The sequence below is a fragment of the Ambystoma mexicanum genome, chromosome 2p (genome assembly GCF_040938575.1).
Source record: "Ambystoma mexicanum isolate Mex_15411 chromosome 2p, UKY_AmexF1_1, whole genome shotgun sequence".
NCBI classification, from domain to species: domain Eukaryota; kingdom Metazoa; phylum Chordata; class Amphibia; order Caudata; family Ambystomatidae; genus Ambystoma; species Ambystoma mexicanum.
The window spans coordinates 702,235,553-702,252,277 of NC_090923.1; the positions used below are offsets into that span (position 1 = coordinate 702,235,553).

At 46.1% G+C, this 16,725-nt stretch overlaps 1 protein-coding gene across 3 annotated transcripts in view; it reads right to left on the bottom strand.

The window, feature by feature from the left end:
• The window catches only part of LOC138566693 (leucine-rich repeat and fibronectin type III domain-containing protein 1-like protein), a 799,167-nt gene that overhangs the window by 37,179 nt on the left and 745,263 nt on the right, over window positions 1-16,725 (bottom strand). The window lies entirely within an intron of this gene.

Below are 16,725 nucleotides of genomic sequence, written 5' to 3' on the forward strand. Positions count from 1 at the left end.
AGCCAAAAAAGCACTACCTGGGGAAGTGTACACTGCTGTTTACCCAGGAGCAAAATGCTGCATGAGAAAAGCCTGAATTAAATCATTGAACAGGCTTTAGTATCAGCACAATTCCCTGGTTATAAATGTATCTATGAGTTAGCTGCCACTACAGTAGAAGAAACCTCTTGTTCGGGGGTAAGCTGAGGTCATCTGTCTCTGTGTGCATTGGTTTGTTTTGTACCACTAAATATTTGCAATGTATGAAAATAATTCTATATTTTTGTGAATTTGGCTGAATTGTTTCCCACCATCTTCCTGCTCCCGGTCCTTTTTTGTGTGTTTAACCATGAACACAGCAAGGATATTTATTGCCAAAGAGATGCTTGCACAGGATGCAAAGTGGCTCAGTCATTTATCAGCATGTACAACCAGAGGACAATTCAAAGGAAAAAGGCAACTTTACGATGGCGATCAAGGGTAACATTTCCATATGAAGATATGTATGTGAAGACAAAAAGGACGGAAGGTGAGATGGGGTGGACAAGCAAAAAACACATGTATCTATCCCAAATTGGAAAACAAATACAAATTGTCAAGATGAAGGGGATGGATTACTCAGACATGACTGAAAGATCAGGAGAGCCAGGATGCTGGAAGAGACCCCAGCTATTCGTATATGGTATGTTGGCACCAATACTGAATGGGAAGAAGGACTATTATCTTGCCCTGCCCACGTATTGAAGAAAGAACCAGTAGGCATGGTGCAAACAGTGAATGACAGATGCCTAAAGTCATGGGCCAAGTATTCCAAGTTACTAACATGTATTCCAAGTTACTAACATGTAACATGTAACAACGAAGCAGGACCAGTATCTATAATACCATTGAAGAATGCAACAACATGCTACAGGAATGGAGACTCAGTTCTGGTTGGAGAGAGCAAAGGATGTGGACAGACACTTGAGGTCCCAGGATTGAATGGATGAACTGTAGTGTTATTGGACCTATATTGGGTTTGTGGATCCAGGGATTACATGTTGTTTCCTAATAAATGTGGAGAAGTATGTTTCCATTGTATTAATACATGTTCCAGCATTAGTGGTTCCTCAAAGTGATATCAATATCGATGGATTTCCAAGTAATAATTAATACCAGAGAAGAAAGAGGTTGCTTATTCTTCGCTGGCTGAAAAGACAGAACTACCTTTCATCAAAATCAATAAAGCCATATGGAGACACTCCAGATGAACTGTTGAGTAAGACATCAATGATAATGACATCTACATTTATGCCAGAACTCCAGACTACAGTGAACACCAAGTGGCTGCAAATCACCAGATAGGATCTGTTGCAGATGATTAATACAACAATAAAAGGATTCATTGCAATCTGAGAAGAATTTAAAGCCATCAGGCTGATGGCTCTGCAGAATAGGTATGATCTGTACTTAATTACAGCAATGGGAGGAGGTGTTTGCACCAAGGCCAGGCCTTCTTGCTGTACATTCACACCATACTATAATGGAGAAAATGGAACCCTGACAGAAGCAATAACTATGCTAATGACTCTGCATACAATGATGGAAGATGAAGCAGATGAGATCGCAGGATATGACTGGTTCTCAATCCTATTGTCATGGATTCCAACCTGGCCGGCCAATGCTTTCAAAATACTTGGAGCAATACTTGTATTGGAATTGCTAGGAGTCTATCTTATAAGGATCATCTTGGGACAGTTCCAGAAGACAGCCAAGAAAGCTATTGGGATGTAAATAAAGATTGATATAGATGCTGGAACTGGTGAGCAGATGCAAAATGTGTAAAGTACCCTTGAGAATATAAGGAAAAGCACCCTTGAACCTCCAGCAATGACGTTCGACTATCCCAAGGATCATACCAAATATGTATGATGGTGGATATTCTGTCCACCATCTGGAGAGTGCTGTCACATGGCCTGGAGTGTGGATGAACACCCCGAGGGGGGTGGTATAGATATGGATCCCAAAGAAATGACAGTATGAAGAGATGATAGAGGAGAATGAAGAGGAAAATGTAGTCGGGGACTCGACCAGAGTGGGGAATGTAGAGGAGAAGTTGAACACACTTTCCCTAACTCTCGCACCCTCACTGCTGTTGTACTTGAACAGCAGGAGAAGAGTTGTATGTAGCACCCTCTGTGCTGTCCCTATACCGCATTAACTGTACAATAGACAATATTCACTCAGGCAACCATACCAAATAGACTCTCGCACTGAAAGAGTGGAAAGATGACTGCACACAACAGTGGACATCATGTATTGCTGAGTGAAATCTGACGAGGGCAGAGTTATGTCGTAAAGAAGATATAGGAGGACATTCTGAAACAATATGAAAATATATAAGAATAGCTATGTAACTGAAGTTATACGTGAAATATCTACTAAGTGATAAAGTAATCATATGTGCAAAGAAAGATAAAGTAACTTACTGACCAATAAGTGTAAATATGCAGTAACCAGACATTTAGAGGCTTGTTAATGAGGAAAATATAACATGGCAATGGTGGCCATGAATGGAAAATGGATGACTGCTCATGTAAAGATTCAACCAGCTATCTCAGAAACAGACCAGGGGTGCAGAGTCAGGAGATGTTGCAGAATTAGCTTTGTGTGCAAAACAAATAGGAGCCTATGTTGGCTTTGGATTAAGGATGCTATTTGAGGAATAGCTGAAAAGTACAAAGGGGGGCAGACAGATAAGTCATGAATGTGAGACATATTTCTCTTAGATTAAAGAAGAAGAAAACATTTGCAAGCGCCAAGTACTGGACATTTAACAATGGATAAGGCTCCTACGAGATGAGTGAACAAGTTTCTAGAGGCCATGAGGAACAATGACACTCAGTATAATTGAATCAAATAGCAGCAAATAGGAGGGAGAAATTGACACATTTGTGGTCTCCTCACACATGATTCAGAATTCAAAAACAAGGGCTTTTCAGTAAGCTGTGGATGAAGATAGTGATGTGTTACACTCCCTTGAAGGTATTAGCTAATAACAGAAAGCAAGCAACATGGTCAACTACAGAAGGGAAACTTTGGCTCATGGTCAGACTGCTGCAAGATGATGGGCTAATTGGGAAAGTGGGGAGTAATCTGATGTGACTCAAGCACCTGGGATTTGTTTTGCTTACATGGTGATAGCCTAGCCAAAAGTCCAAGGTTAAGTGGGAATGCCAACCAATCAGTGGGTCTATGGGGCAACCTGCTATACAATGTTGCATAGACCAATCTGCTGCCAAATTGTCCGCTAAAATCAGTATTATACATATGTAGAGGTAGTTTGAGGTGTGCCTTACAGATAAGAGGCAGCCTATGAAGTACCAACCCATATTTATTCTATAATTAGATATGTTCCCCTAATCAATCCTTCTGGCAAATAGGTTTTAGAGTTTGTCACGTAGGATGACATCATAGTTGATTCATATTGGGGCATAAAATCCCAGTTTAATTAAGTTTGTGTTTGATTGCGCATGCATCAGCCTGATGTCTGCCAGTTTGTCCTGTTTTATTAAATTGAGAATAAAGTAGTACTTGGCCACATTCTTTGAGTCTGTCCGGTTATTTGGTCTACAATCTTTATTGATAATCCCATCTAGCACAAGAGAGTCTTGAGGGTGCTAGACCACACTACCCATATCTTTCATGCCCATGTTTCTCAAATTGCGGGCTGCTAAACCCAAGCTATGTCCAGTTTTCTGAGTTTCCCTGCCATTCAGGAACTATACACAGTCTTATGAGTAGCATTTTGAATATGCCCTGATCCTGGTGGATCCATGGTTCTTCACTCTCAGAAATGTAGATGCCATCTGGTCAGGGCTAGATTTTTCTGTTAATTGATACAAGGACTGAGTAGACTGTAGAGAGTGCAGAGGAGAAAGGGTCAGGACAGTCACTGAATAGGTAGTACCTAAATGGGCAGGGGATTACCTTTGGTGAGACCTTGGGATCTTATCAAAGCAAAGGGAGCAGAGACAATGAAACCAAGTGCAGTGGATTTAGTTGTGGTTTGGCCTGTTACAGTCTGTCCCTGTTGATGCCACTGCTAACACCATATGTTGGAAAGCCAGGCAGGATCAGCACGAGGCTGAAACCAAAGACATATCTTTTTTCCGAAGGTATATTATGGATATTTACAAAGTTAGACCCAATTAAAACATGGAATTTAATTTTTATAAAGCTATGATGGATTATCCTTTTGTTCAAAAGTTCAAGTCTCTTGGTGAATGTCAATATCAATCCAGGTTCCCTTTATAGAATTAATTATCAGTTCACAGTCACTCATAGTATTGGGGTTATATAGTGTCCCTCACTTCATACTTCTCGTGTTGTTTCAGTTGTTCTGGTCATTGCTTCCCACCCTCATTTTGTTACTCTCTAGTCAAGCTGGAAGGGAAGGCCAGGAGGAAAGGGAAAATCCCTCTCTGCAGCTCCACTGTGAGGGGATCTCTTCAAGTGTGCAGCTACACTTGCCGCAATAAAATCAGGCAGGACCGATACCCCGTTTCTGCAATATCCAACAGCTGACTTCATTATGAACCACGAGGCCCGCAAAACACATAAGATGGCCCTAGCTGTAGTCATGGCAACCACCACAACGAAACCAATTGGAAGGCCGGATTGGGCCCCACACCTCAATGTGCCCTCCTCTCCTGCTTTAAAGGGAGAAGAGGCACGCCGCGAGGTGAAGCCGCGAAGGAAAGGCCAGGAGGAAAGGACAAAATCCCTCTCTGCAGCTCTGCTGCAAGGGGACCTCTTCAAGTGTGCAGCTACACTTGCCGCGATGAAATCAGGCAGGACCGATGCCCCGTTTTTGCAATATCCAACAGTTTACTTCATTACGAACAACGAGGCCCGCAATACATATGAAATGGCCGTCGCCGTAGCTGTAGTCATGGCAACCGTCACAACGCAACCAATTGGAAGGCCGGATTGGGCCTGACACCTCGCTGCACCCTCTTCTCCTGCTTTAAAGGGAGAGGAGGCACGCCACAAGGCAAAGCCACGAAGGGAAGGCCAGGAGGAAAGGCCGACATCCCTCTTTTCAGCTCTCTGCTGCTCAAAGGTGCTGAAGGCCGCTCACCAACTGCCATCACTAGGTAAGCACCATGCCACTGCTCACGATGTCCGCATCCCCGACATCAGCGTGATAAATGACCGACTGTGCGCACGCATGGTCTGGTCACTATTCACCACCTACTGCCCGTGTACACGGGTAAGATTATCTCGCCTCAGAGAAATACTAGCAATGCACTCAGGCCCATGCCTATCCCCACAGTCAATAGCAAATACATGCCTGTACTCTTCTGCATGTTCTGCACTCACCAAGCCCGCCCACATCCACCCCTATACTCCAACTTTGAACAAGCCCCTCGAAGGCTACTTACACCCCCCTACCTGGCCGCTGACCCACACTCATAAAAATCTGATCACTCTTGTACCGTACAGGCCGGAGCACAATGTGATTCATGTCCGACCCGCTGCCATCAAATCACTGTCCTGCAACAAAGTTGCTCCGCCCTCCGGTGTAACCTCATCACGGCCGATAAACGGCCTGCCTCAAAACATTAACAATTACTTTCTGGAAAACGCTGAGGCCGCCAACAGCGCCCAAGCATAAATCAACAATTCTGCCAGGAGTCATGTATCTCCCACTTGCTGCATTCCCACCCCGGTGGCATGTACTACACAAATATTTGTGTCCTTTCTCTACACCATGCCTACATTTGTAATGCCATGTACTATTGCTTCATGCACTGCTTAACCATGTATTGTTCCCAACACCGTTTGTAATGTACCCCCACCAGTCTATTGCGCCCCACTGCCATGCACTGCCCATCATGGTACCCTGCTTACTCCAGAGGCGCCCGATATTGTCCTTCCAACATGTACTACTGTGCCTTGCACCTATCTGCCACCAGGTATTATTGTACCCTGTACTGATCTGCCACTATGTGTTGATGTATCCTGCACTGATCTGCCACTATGTGCTGATGTACCATGCACTGATCTGCCACTATGTGTTGATGTACCCTGCATTGATCTGCCACTATGTGTTGATGTGCCTTGCACTGTTCTGCCACTATCTACTGTTGGGAAAAAGGCTTGCAATGTACACACACCTGTAGCATACGCCACACCGTCATGTAATGTCAATCCCAACCTCCTGCGTACTACTGTGCTGTCTCCTCCTAGCACTCTCCCCCTCCCCACATCCCCAAGCCCACCTCAAATGTGCCCTGATCAACTCTCGCTCTCTATGAGCTCATGCACTCAACGTGCATGACTTGGTCACCAGTAACAAGCTCGACCTCCTCTTTCTCAGTGAAACCTGGCTAACAGACACCTCCGGACCTGCCCTTAACCTGGTTGTACCCAGGGGGGTACATTATTTACAGACAAGACCGCTCCTCCCACAGAGGGGCTGGTGTAGCCATCATAGCCTGAAACTCCCTATCCATCAGGACCATTAAGAAGGACCTTGATCAGACTTCTGATTATCTCCTACTCAAACTCAAGCTCTCAGAAATCTGCACCTACACCATCCACCTCATATACCGTCCTCCCAGCCCCTCCAATGAATTCCAACATGCTCTTACCCATTCTCTCTCAGACAACCTTAAATACGCATTTAAAAGTCTGCCCTTGGGGGACCTCAATTTAGGTCTCAATGACCCTAAAGACCCAAAAACCTCAACAAATCACTGCACACTTTGGGGTTCACACAAGTCATCTCCAGCCCCATTCACACCAAAGGATGCACCCTAGACTGGGTTGCCCACCATAACACCATAACACCATAACTGCACTCTAAGCCACCCTGTGATAACCCCACAACCCTGGTCTGACCACCACTGTATTTTCTTCAACATCTTGACTTCCAGAGGTCCTCAAATGCCCACCATCCCCCTTCCTGCATCCATCTTCCACAGTTCCAAACTACTCACCCATGACAACCTATCTAAGTATCTTAGTGTACCTGCTCTGCTACCTCCCTCACTGATGACCCTGATCGCCTTGCCAAGGACTTCAAGAAAGGCATCACCCACGCTGTCGACCTGGTGGCACCTATCACCCTCAAAAAAGCTAGGAAATCCAACACTCCAATGCCTGGTTCTCACAGGATCTCCTAAAATTGCGTGGTGAAAAAAGATCCGCTCTCACCACTTGGCTCAAAAACCCCTCCATGGTAACCAGAATCACATCCAAATCTATCTCAAAACAATAGAAAACTGCCATCACCAACACTAAAGCATCATCATACAATACCAGGATAGCTAATGCTAAATCTGGAAGTAGGGATATATTTGCCATTTTCAGAGAACTTGAGACTCCCACCTCTCCCCCCCTCACCGTTCATGAAGGACGATGCATGGTGTACCTCCATTCAGTCAGCCATGCTAAGTAAACTGGAAGCTCTGCAAGACAAAATACTCACACACCAACAAGAGCTCACCAAACTGATCTCCAGTGTTCAAGATGACCACACGCCTCGAGAGAAGCCCACCCTCACCCCTGTGTTTGACTTCAAGGATATGAGTGAGAGGGAAGTCATCTCACTTCTCCAATCCATAAAACCCTCCAATTGCAAGGGTGACGCTTGCCCCGCACAAGTCATCAAGGACTGTGTCCCATCTTTAACCCCCATAATCACAGCATTCATCAATGCCTCTTTTTGCTCTGGGCACGTCCCAGTGGGACTAAAGGAAGCATGGGTTTGTCTGCTCCTAAAAAAGCCCTCCCTTGACCCCTCTATCCCAGGGAACTACAGGCCTATCACCACTGTCCCCTTCCTATTGAAAATTCTGGATAAAGCAGCCTACCTGCAAATTCAGAAATTCCTAGAAGACAACCACCTCCTAGGACTTAGGCAATCAGGATTCAGACCTCGTCATGGGACTGAAACAGCTCTCCTTGACCTCAAAAACAAAACTGACGATCTCAGAAACGCAGGCAAACCCACACTCCTCTTGCTACTAGACCTTTCAGCAGCATTCAATCTAGTAGACCACAAAACCCTCTGCCAGCACCTCTCCTCAGTCAGTAGCCAATTTCTCTTACATGGCCTGCAAATGGTTTGACTCATTTCTTAAAGACAGGGCAATGAAAGTCTTTTCTGACTCATCAAGCGCTAACCCCAGCACCATCAAATGCGGGGCCCCGCAAGGCCCCTGCACAGCCCCCACCCTTTACAACCTCTTCACGAGTTCAGTGTTCATAATCCTGGATTCCCTGGGCATCTACTTTCTACATTAACTTTACTTAATCAATCTACCACAGACCCAGTACACCCCATCTTCCAAGGAGTACTGGAAAGGGTTAACTTGTATAACTTTTTATCTGTACCTCCTAGAGCATTGTTTCGCTCTTTTAACATTTAGACTTGGCTGGTGGCAGAGGTATCTACCCTAACTTTTCTACCGCCATTATATTAGATAAACGTGGTACTGTTCTTGGCTATTATATTAGCCTCGAACATAAACCCACTTGACCAAATCGTCTTTCTTTTACCTCCGGTTGGGTTTATTCTCCATTTCTTTTTGTTAAAGTCCTTCTTGTGTTTTACTTTGCGCGGCAAACTAGGTTCGCCTTCTTTGTTCACTGTCTTTTGGCGGGCTTCTGCCCAGAAGCCCTCCTCAAGGTGCCTGGGTGTCTAGGCGGGCTGAATGTGAGGGAGGGGTGTAGTCACCCCCTGCACAGGGTATCCTAGGAAACCCAAGTCGCACTTTGTCATGATTGGCCAGGGTAGTTGTCCGGGCTGAACAACCCCCCTGCTGGGTGATTTACAGCCAGGCTGCGTGAATGGGGGTTTTTCGCATAAAAGGCATGTCATCTCATGGGCTAGAAGTCAGAGAGTCACCACTGGAACTACAAGGAAACAAAGAGAAGCGAGAGAACGTCGGCTGCTGCAACTACCCCGTCCCGGTGAAGCCCTACTGCAGTCCTGAGCTATCTGCCCTTCAACGACTCAGAGAAGATCCAGTTTGGAGTTTTCTTCCCTTGAGCTTGGTGGGGATAACCAGCTCATCTTCTACAGCCAGAGGATCCTCTTCCGTGGTCGAAATCACTGCACACTGCTGTAGTGGTCCGGATAGCCACCTGAAGAGCCTCTCCTCTTTTTAAGGAGCGCACCTTTTATTCCGTGTCGCTGCTGCCGGCCTCATCCCTGTGTGGTGCAGACCCCCTTCAGATGTCCTCCTTCTCGACGAAGCGCCCGGAATCGTGGGTCTTTGGGAAACCAACAGGAACAACTGCCAGGGCACCAGCTGCACCATTGGAACAAGGTAGTGTGTTCTGTTGAGGAAACTGGGTGAATCCCTTTTTCTTCATTTCCAAGTCTTGACCTTGTCTTGCCTCCTTCTTATAACTTTTGCTTCCGAACATTGACAATATCGAAGTACTTTTGGCTCTGTTGAATCGTGAACTGTCAGACTGTGTGATCTTCGGCAACTGGCCCCGGTGTCTTTCGACCCTGGCTCCGGCCCTTTGACTTTTGAACTCCGGTCTCCGAGTTTTTCTTGATTCTGCCTGCCTAACCAACATATTGCTTGTGATCTTTGCCTCCAACTCCCTCTGGGTAGCTCAGGTGCTAAGTGTGTTTTTGCCCCGGTAGCATTTCATGTCAAGGATACGCGTTTGTTTAGTAGACCGAACTGTCAAAAAGTGATCGCAATCGTATCCACGGTAACGCGTTTTTGTGCCTAAAACCGGTTCATTCCACCACAGGGTGGTGGAGTCACTTACCTTGAGACTTACTGTACATAGTGAATTGCTTAGTTGTAGTATATTTAACGTGTGATTTTTTTATTGAAGTTTTATGTTTGCTTGAGTCACAGTAATTGTGGTCCCTTTGTGTAATCTCTGCTACTGCTCATATACTCTTGAGATAAGCCTGGCCGCTCCACCACTGCTACCACTATGACATAGTAGATGGGCTTGTACCAAAGGTAAAACTTGTATCACGACCTGTAGTCTTAATTGTGTGTAGTGGTCCCTAAGGGCACTGCACAGGATTCTGCCTAACACTGGTGTACAGCTGTGAGGGTTTGGAAGTAGAGTGATTACACTTAGAGTGCTGCTATTGCTTGGCTTCAACTAACCACAAGGCTATCACCACTAATTCTATTTAACTCAGAAAACATGTCAAATATGCAAAACTATACTGAAAAGAGTCTTTTACTCTATACTGTTGAGGTTCTGAGAACCATGTGTAGGGATAAGAATATCTCTAGTAGAGGAAAGACATCTGAACTGGTTGCAAAGTTAATGGGAAAAAGTCTGGAGAGTGGGTCAGAAGGACCTACCACTCCAGCAAATGTGGATTTTGATGTTTCTGATTCTGAGAGTGTTAATTGTGAAGAAGTAGATGAGTCCTTGCTAGGAAACCCTGGCACTCCCTTGCCTGCTCAGAATGCACAACCTCTGTCCACAGGGACCCCCACAGGTCCTACACTTACTCCTGAGTTTATTGCACTTGAGAAAATGAGACTTGAATTAGAAGTGAAACGTATTGATGCACAAACTGCCATGAAATATCAAGAGTTAAGGCTCAGAGAAATGGAGCTGAACCATTAACTGGAAATGAAGAAATTGTCTCTAGAAAATGCTTCTCTCCCAGAGTCCTCTAGGTCTTCCAGCCCTAAGAGACCCCATATGCCAAAGGAAATGATTGGTATGTATGAGACTAAACTTGATATTTTGGATTGGTTAGCAATGTTTGAGTACAATCATGGGATTCAAGGTATATCAGGGAATCGGTTGATTCCTTGGCTTTTCTCTAGGCTCCCCCCTGTTGCAAGTGATGCTGTAATGGAGTTGGGGTAGGAGGATAAACGGGATTATGAGTGTGTGAAACTAGCATTAATAGCTAGGTTTGGGAAGACCCCTTCCCAGTATCTTAAGAGGTTAAGAACCCTCAAAAAGCATGATGGTACCCTTTGGGCTACCTGGGTGTGTGAATGTTTGAAAAACTTAGATGGTTGGGTTAAGGGTTACAAAGTGAACACTTATGAAGGTTTGAGGAATCTTGTAATGTTGGAGTCTATTTTTGATGTCTGCTCTCCTGAGCTTAGACAGCACTTGGCTGATTCAAAGGAGATAGATCCTAAGAAACTAGCTAAGGCTGCTGACTTGTGGGTTGCCAACAGGGCTACTCACAAGGATTCTGGGGCTACTCAGAAGAAGGATGAGGGGAGCAGCCAAAGAAAGACAACAAAGAGAATTCCAATAATTCCATTCCAAAAGAAGGGCCCAAACATAACCAGGGTAAGCCACAAGGTAAACCGAATCAGGCTAGTGTACCACCTGGTTCCACACCAGATGGAGGCCAGGGCAAACCCCCATTCCAGAGAGCATTTGGAAAGTGCTTTGTTTGTGGGTTGCCTGGCCTTGTGAATGGAGATCCCAAGTGTAAGTGTAAGGGTACACCTTCAGGGATCAACACTGTCTCCTTAGCCTTCTCCCAGGTGGATGAGGTACCTATGACCAGTGGAAACATTCAGCTACTAGCTGATGAGCCCATGAGAGTCTCAGCTAGTGTTTCTTTAGTGTCTTTGAGTCTTTGAGAACAACAGAATTTAGATGTCTATAACTCAATCCCAGATAATACTAAAGAGTATTATAAAGATAGTGTTCTTGTGAACGGTCAGGAGACCCCTGCCATCAGAGACACTGGAGCCAGCATAACTGTGGTTGATGAATGTTTTTTCAAAGTGGAGGATGTTGCTAAGGCACCCAAACACTTAACCAAGTTAGCTGGAGGCCCTGTGCAAATGGTTCCCCAGTTACCAGCTCTCATCCAGTGTAATGACATGACTGTCAGAATACCTGTAAGTGTGCAAAATAACGTACCTGGGAGGGTCCTCTTGGGTAATGACCTTAAAACTCTTGGAGTTGTGTCTGGCACCCCAGGCCCCCCAGCAGAAGGAAGCAGGAGCTCACAAGGTCTGCAAGGGAGAGAACCTTAAAAGGCTCTCCTGGGGACATGCTAGAGGAAGCTATCACCCCAAGTCCACAGGACTTACTGCCATTGCAGGACAAGAAAAGACAAAAGAAACAAGACAAGAAACTGGCAAGCACTCCTGTGCCCAGAAGGACATCTGCGAGACTGTCCAAAGTCACACCTGTGACTCCCACACCAGCTGAGGCTGAGTGTGAAGTTCAACACTGTATGGTCAAACTAGATACTGAGGAATCAGATCTAGAAGAGGATCTTACCTTGGTAGGAGATCTTGACCCTGTTGACCATCCTGAGCTGCAGTCTTTACTGGCAGAAGGTGGACCCAACAGAGAAGATTTCAGGGACAAAGAGAGTGTCCTACCTTGGAAGGTCTTTCCCAACAAGCAGTTCTCAGCTCAATGGGACTGAGCCTAGGAAGTATAGGTTGCACTGGGAAGATGGCCTCTTCTACAGTGAACCAACTGAGTCAACCCCTGGAGACTACAGAAGACTTGTAGTACCTCTAGTGAACCGACTCCATTTTCTGCAGTTAGCCCATGAGGTACCTTTGGCTTGTCACTTAAGTTTTAAGAAGACCAAAGAAAGGCTATCTCTGCACTTCTACTGGCCTAAAATGGGTACAGAAGTAGACACGTTCTGCAGGAGTTGCCACACTTGCCAAACCTCTGGCAAGAGTGGATCCAAGAATGTGGCACCCTTAGTGCCTCTCCCAGTGGTGGGAATTCCTTTTGAGAAGGTTGGGATTGACATTGTTGGTCCTCTTGACCCTCCCACAACTTCAGGCAACAGGTTTATCCTGGTTATAGTGGACCATGCCACTAGGTTTCCTGAAGCTATCCCTATGAGGACTGTTATGGCTCCGGCTGTAGCTAAGGCCCTACTTGGTATTTTTACCAGAGTAGGTTTTCCTAAGGAGGTGATATCTGACAGGGGATCCATTTTTATGTCCCACTACACGCAAACCACGTGGAAAACCTGTGGAGTTACCTACAAGTTCTCAACTGCCTACCACCCCCAAACCAATGGACTGGTAGAGAGGTTTAACAGAACTATGAAGAGCATGATAGGTGCTTTAGAAGAACCCCTTAGAAGAAAGTGGGACCTTCTACTGCCATGCCTTCTCTTTGCATATAGAGAAGTCCCTCAGGAGGGAGTAGGATTTAGTCCCTTCAAACTTCTTTATAGCCATCCAGTCAGAGGTGCATTGGCCCTGATTAAGGAGGGGTTGGAGAGTGCTCCTTCCCCCAAGCCAGTCAGAGTGACTGACTATGTGATAGGTATCCGGAGGAGAATGTCACGCATGATGGCAGAGGCAAGTGATAACTTGAAGGCTGGTCAAGCACTGGTCAAACATTGGCATGACCAGAAGACTAACATGGTTGAGTTTACTCAAGACTAGCTTGTTCTTGTTAAGGTCCCCACAAGGCAGAGGGCCTTACAGGACAAATGGATAGAACCCTTCAAGGTTGTGGGTAAACCTGGAGAGGTGGACTATCTGGTGGATTTAGGCAATCCTAAGGAGGCTCCCAGAGTCTTTCACACCAACCGTTTAAAGGCTTATGTCTCCAGACCTGACTGAGGAGCTTTGCTTCTCGCTTCAGCTCAGGAGGAGGAGGAGAGTGAACCTCTGCTTGACCTCCTCAGAGGCTTACCTTTAGATGTGCAAGTGGAAGGAGTTAATCTCTCTTCCAGTCTCACATCTGACCAGCAGGATGAGTGCAAGTTACTGTTAAATCAGTTTGCCTCCCTGCTCTCACTTTTACCAGGCTTGACCCCTTGGGGCCAGCATGACATACACACTGGTGACTGTTTGCCTGTCAAAAGCAGGGTGTACAGAATGTCAGACAATGTCAGATCCCACATAAGGAATGAGGTCAACAAGATGCTTGAACTCGGGTAACAGAACCCTCTACTAGCCCATGGTCTAGCCCAGTTGTGCTTGTACCAAAGCCAGGATCCAAGGAGTTGAGATTTTGCGTGGACTATAGAGCTCTAAATGCAGTCACCATGACTGATGCCCATCCTTTTCCTAGGACAGGTGAGCTGGTGGACAAACTATGTGCAGCCAAGTACCTCAGCACATTTGACCGAATGTCAGGCTATTGGCAAATAGCCCTGACAGACCATGCCAAGGAGAAAACTGCATTCTCCACCCCAGCTGGCCTCTACCAATTCAAGGTAATGCCTTTTGGATTAAAGAATGCACCTGCTACATTTCAGAGGATGGTCAATCAAGTTCTGAATGGGATAGAGGACTTCTGCATGGCATACTTGGATGACATTGCAGTGTTCAGCCCTACATGGAAAGAACATGTTGAACACCTTGGTTATGTATTGCAGGCTCTTGAACAGGCCCATCTGACCATAAAGGCAAGCACATGTCAAATTGGTCACTGGTCTACCTTGGACATGAGGTAGGAGGAGGTGAAATAAGGCCATTGCCTAGCAAAGTACAAGCTGTACAAACCTGGGCCACTCCTACTTCTCAAACCCAAGTGAGATGCTTCCTAGGTCTCACTGGGTATTATAGGAACTTCATAGAGAACTATGGGACCATAGCTTCTCCCTTGAATGTCATCTCCTCTCCCAAATTTCCTAAAAAGGTCAGGTGGAATGAGGAGTGCAATCAAGACTTTGAAGGCCTAAAGAAAACCCTTTGTCAAGCTCCAGTCCTAAGAGCTCCTGACTATCACCAACCCTTCATTGTAAAAACTGATGCTTCTAATGTAGGTATAGGTGCAGTCCTTAGTCAACTGGATGAGAAAGGTAGGGAACACCCCATTTGTTTCAACAGCAGCAAGTTAAAGGATCCTGTGACAAGGTGGGCAACAATAGAAAGAAAATGCTTTGCTATTGTGTGGACACTGAAGAGGTTTGGACCATACATATATGGATCTACCTTCACTATTCAGACTGACCACCAACCCTTGAGATGGCTGATGCAAATGAAAACGGAAAACCCAAAGTTACTCAGATGCTCAATCTGCCTGCAAGGATTTGATTTTTCCATTGAGCACAGAGCAGGAAGTCACCACCAAAATGCGGATGGTCTCTCTAGAATGTTTGTAACCGACTAGAGGTATGAGGTCCATCCAGGAGTGGATTAAATCCTCCTGTCCCTTAGTCTGGGGGGGGCGAGTGTTAGGGAGAATTTTCATTTATGGCTAATTTCCCTCACCTAGTGAGTCCCCCAGCAGCTTTGCTGGACTTCTGGAGTTTCTTTTTTTCCACCTGGTAAGAGTGAGAGCTTTCCCCCCACTCTTACCTCTGTTTTGCTATGTGTTTCCATCTGTTTTTGTGAGTGTGGACTCTGAAGTACACCACTTCAGTAGCCCCCTTCTTTCTGTGTGTCACACCGCACCTTCAGTGCCGTGGCACAGGGTTGTCTTTGAGACTTCCCTTGACACCATTTCTGAGGTGACTACTGTCGCCCAGAAAAGGGTAAAGTTACCATTAACTTTACTTAGTCAATCTACCACAGATCCAGTACACCCGATCTTCCTTGGAGTACTGGAAAGGGTTAACTCGTATCCCTTTTTATCTGTACCTCCTAGAGCATTGCTTCGCTCTTTTAACATTTAGACTTGGCTGGGGGCAGTGGTATCTACCCTAACTTTTCTACCGCGATTATATTAGATAAACCTGGTACTGTTCTTGGCTATTATATTAGCCCCGCTCGATCAAATCGTCTTTCTTTTGGCTCCGGTTGGGTTTATTCGCCATTTCTTTTTGTTAAAGTCCTTCTTGTGTTTTACTTTGCATGAAAAACTAGGTTTGCCTTCTTTGTTCACTGTCTTTTGGCGGGCTTCTGCCCAGAAGCCCTCCTCGTGGCGCCTGAGTGTCTAGGTGGGCTGAATGTGAGGGGGGGGCTGTAGTCACCCCCTGCACAGAGTATCCTAGGAAACCCAAGTCGCACTTTGTCATGATTGGCCAGGTTAGTTGTCCGGGCTGGACAACCCCCCGACTGGGGGATTGACAGCCGGGCTGCGTGAATGGGGGTTTTTCACATAGAAGGCAGGTCTCTTGGGCTAGAAGTCAGAGAGTCGCCACTGGAACTACAAGGAACCAAAGAGAAGCGGAGAGAACGACGGCTGCTGCAACTACCCCGTCCCGGTGAAGCCCTGCTGCAGTCCTGAGCTATCTGCCCTTCAACGACTCAGAGAAGATCCAGTCCGGAGTCTTCTTCCCTTGAGCTTGGTGGGGATAACCAGCTCATCTTCTACAGCCAGAGAATCCTCTTCCGTGGTCGAAATCGCTGCACACTGCTGTAGTGGTCCGGATAGCCACCTGAAGAGCCAGTCCTGTTTTTAACGAGCGCACCTTTTATTCCTTGTCGCTGCTGCCGGCCTCATCCCTGTGTGGTGCAGACCCCCTTCAGACGTCCTCCTTCTCGACAAAGCTCCAGGAATCGTGGGTCTGCGGGAAACCAACAGGAACAACTGCCAGGGCACCAGCTGCACCATTGGAACAAGGTACTGTGTTCTGTTGAGGAAACTGGGTGAATCCCTTTTTCTTCATTTCCAAGGCTTGACCATGTCTTCCCTCCTTCTTATAACTTTTGCTTCCGAATATTGAGAATATCGAAGTACTTTTGGCTCTGTTGAATCGTGAACTGTTAGACCCTGTGATCTTCGGCAACTGGCCCCGGTGTATTTCGACCCTGGCTCCGGCCCTTTGACTTTTGAACTCCTGGCTTCGAGTGTTTCTTGATTCTGCCTGCCTAACCAAAATATCGCCTGTGATTTTTG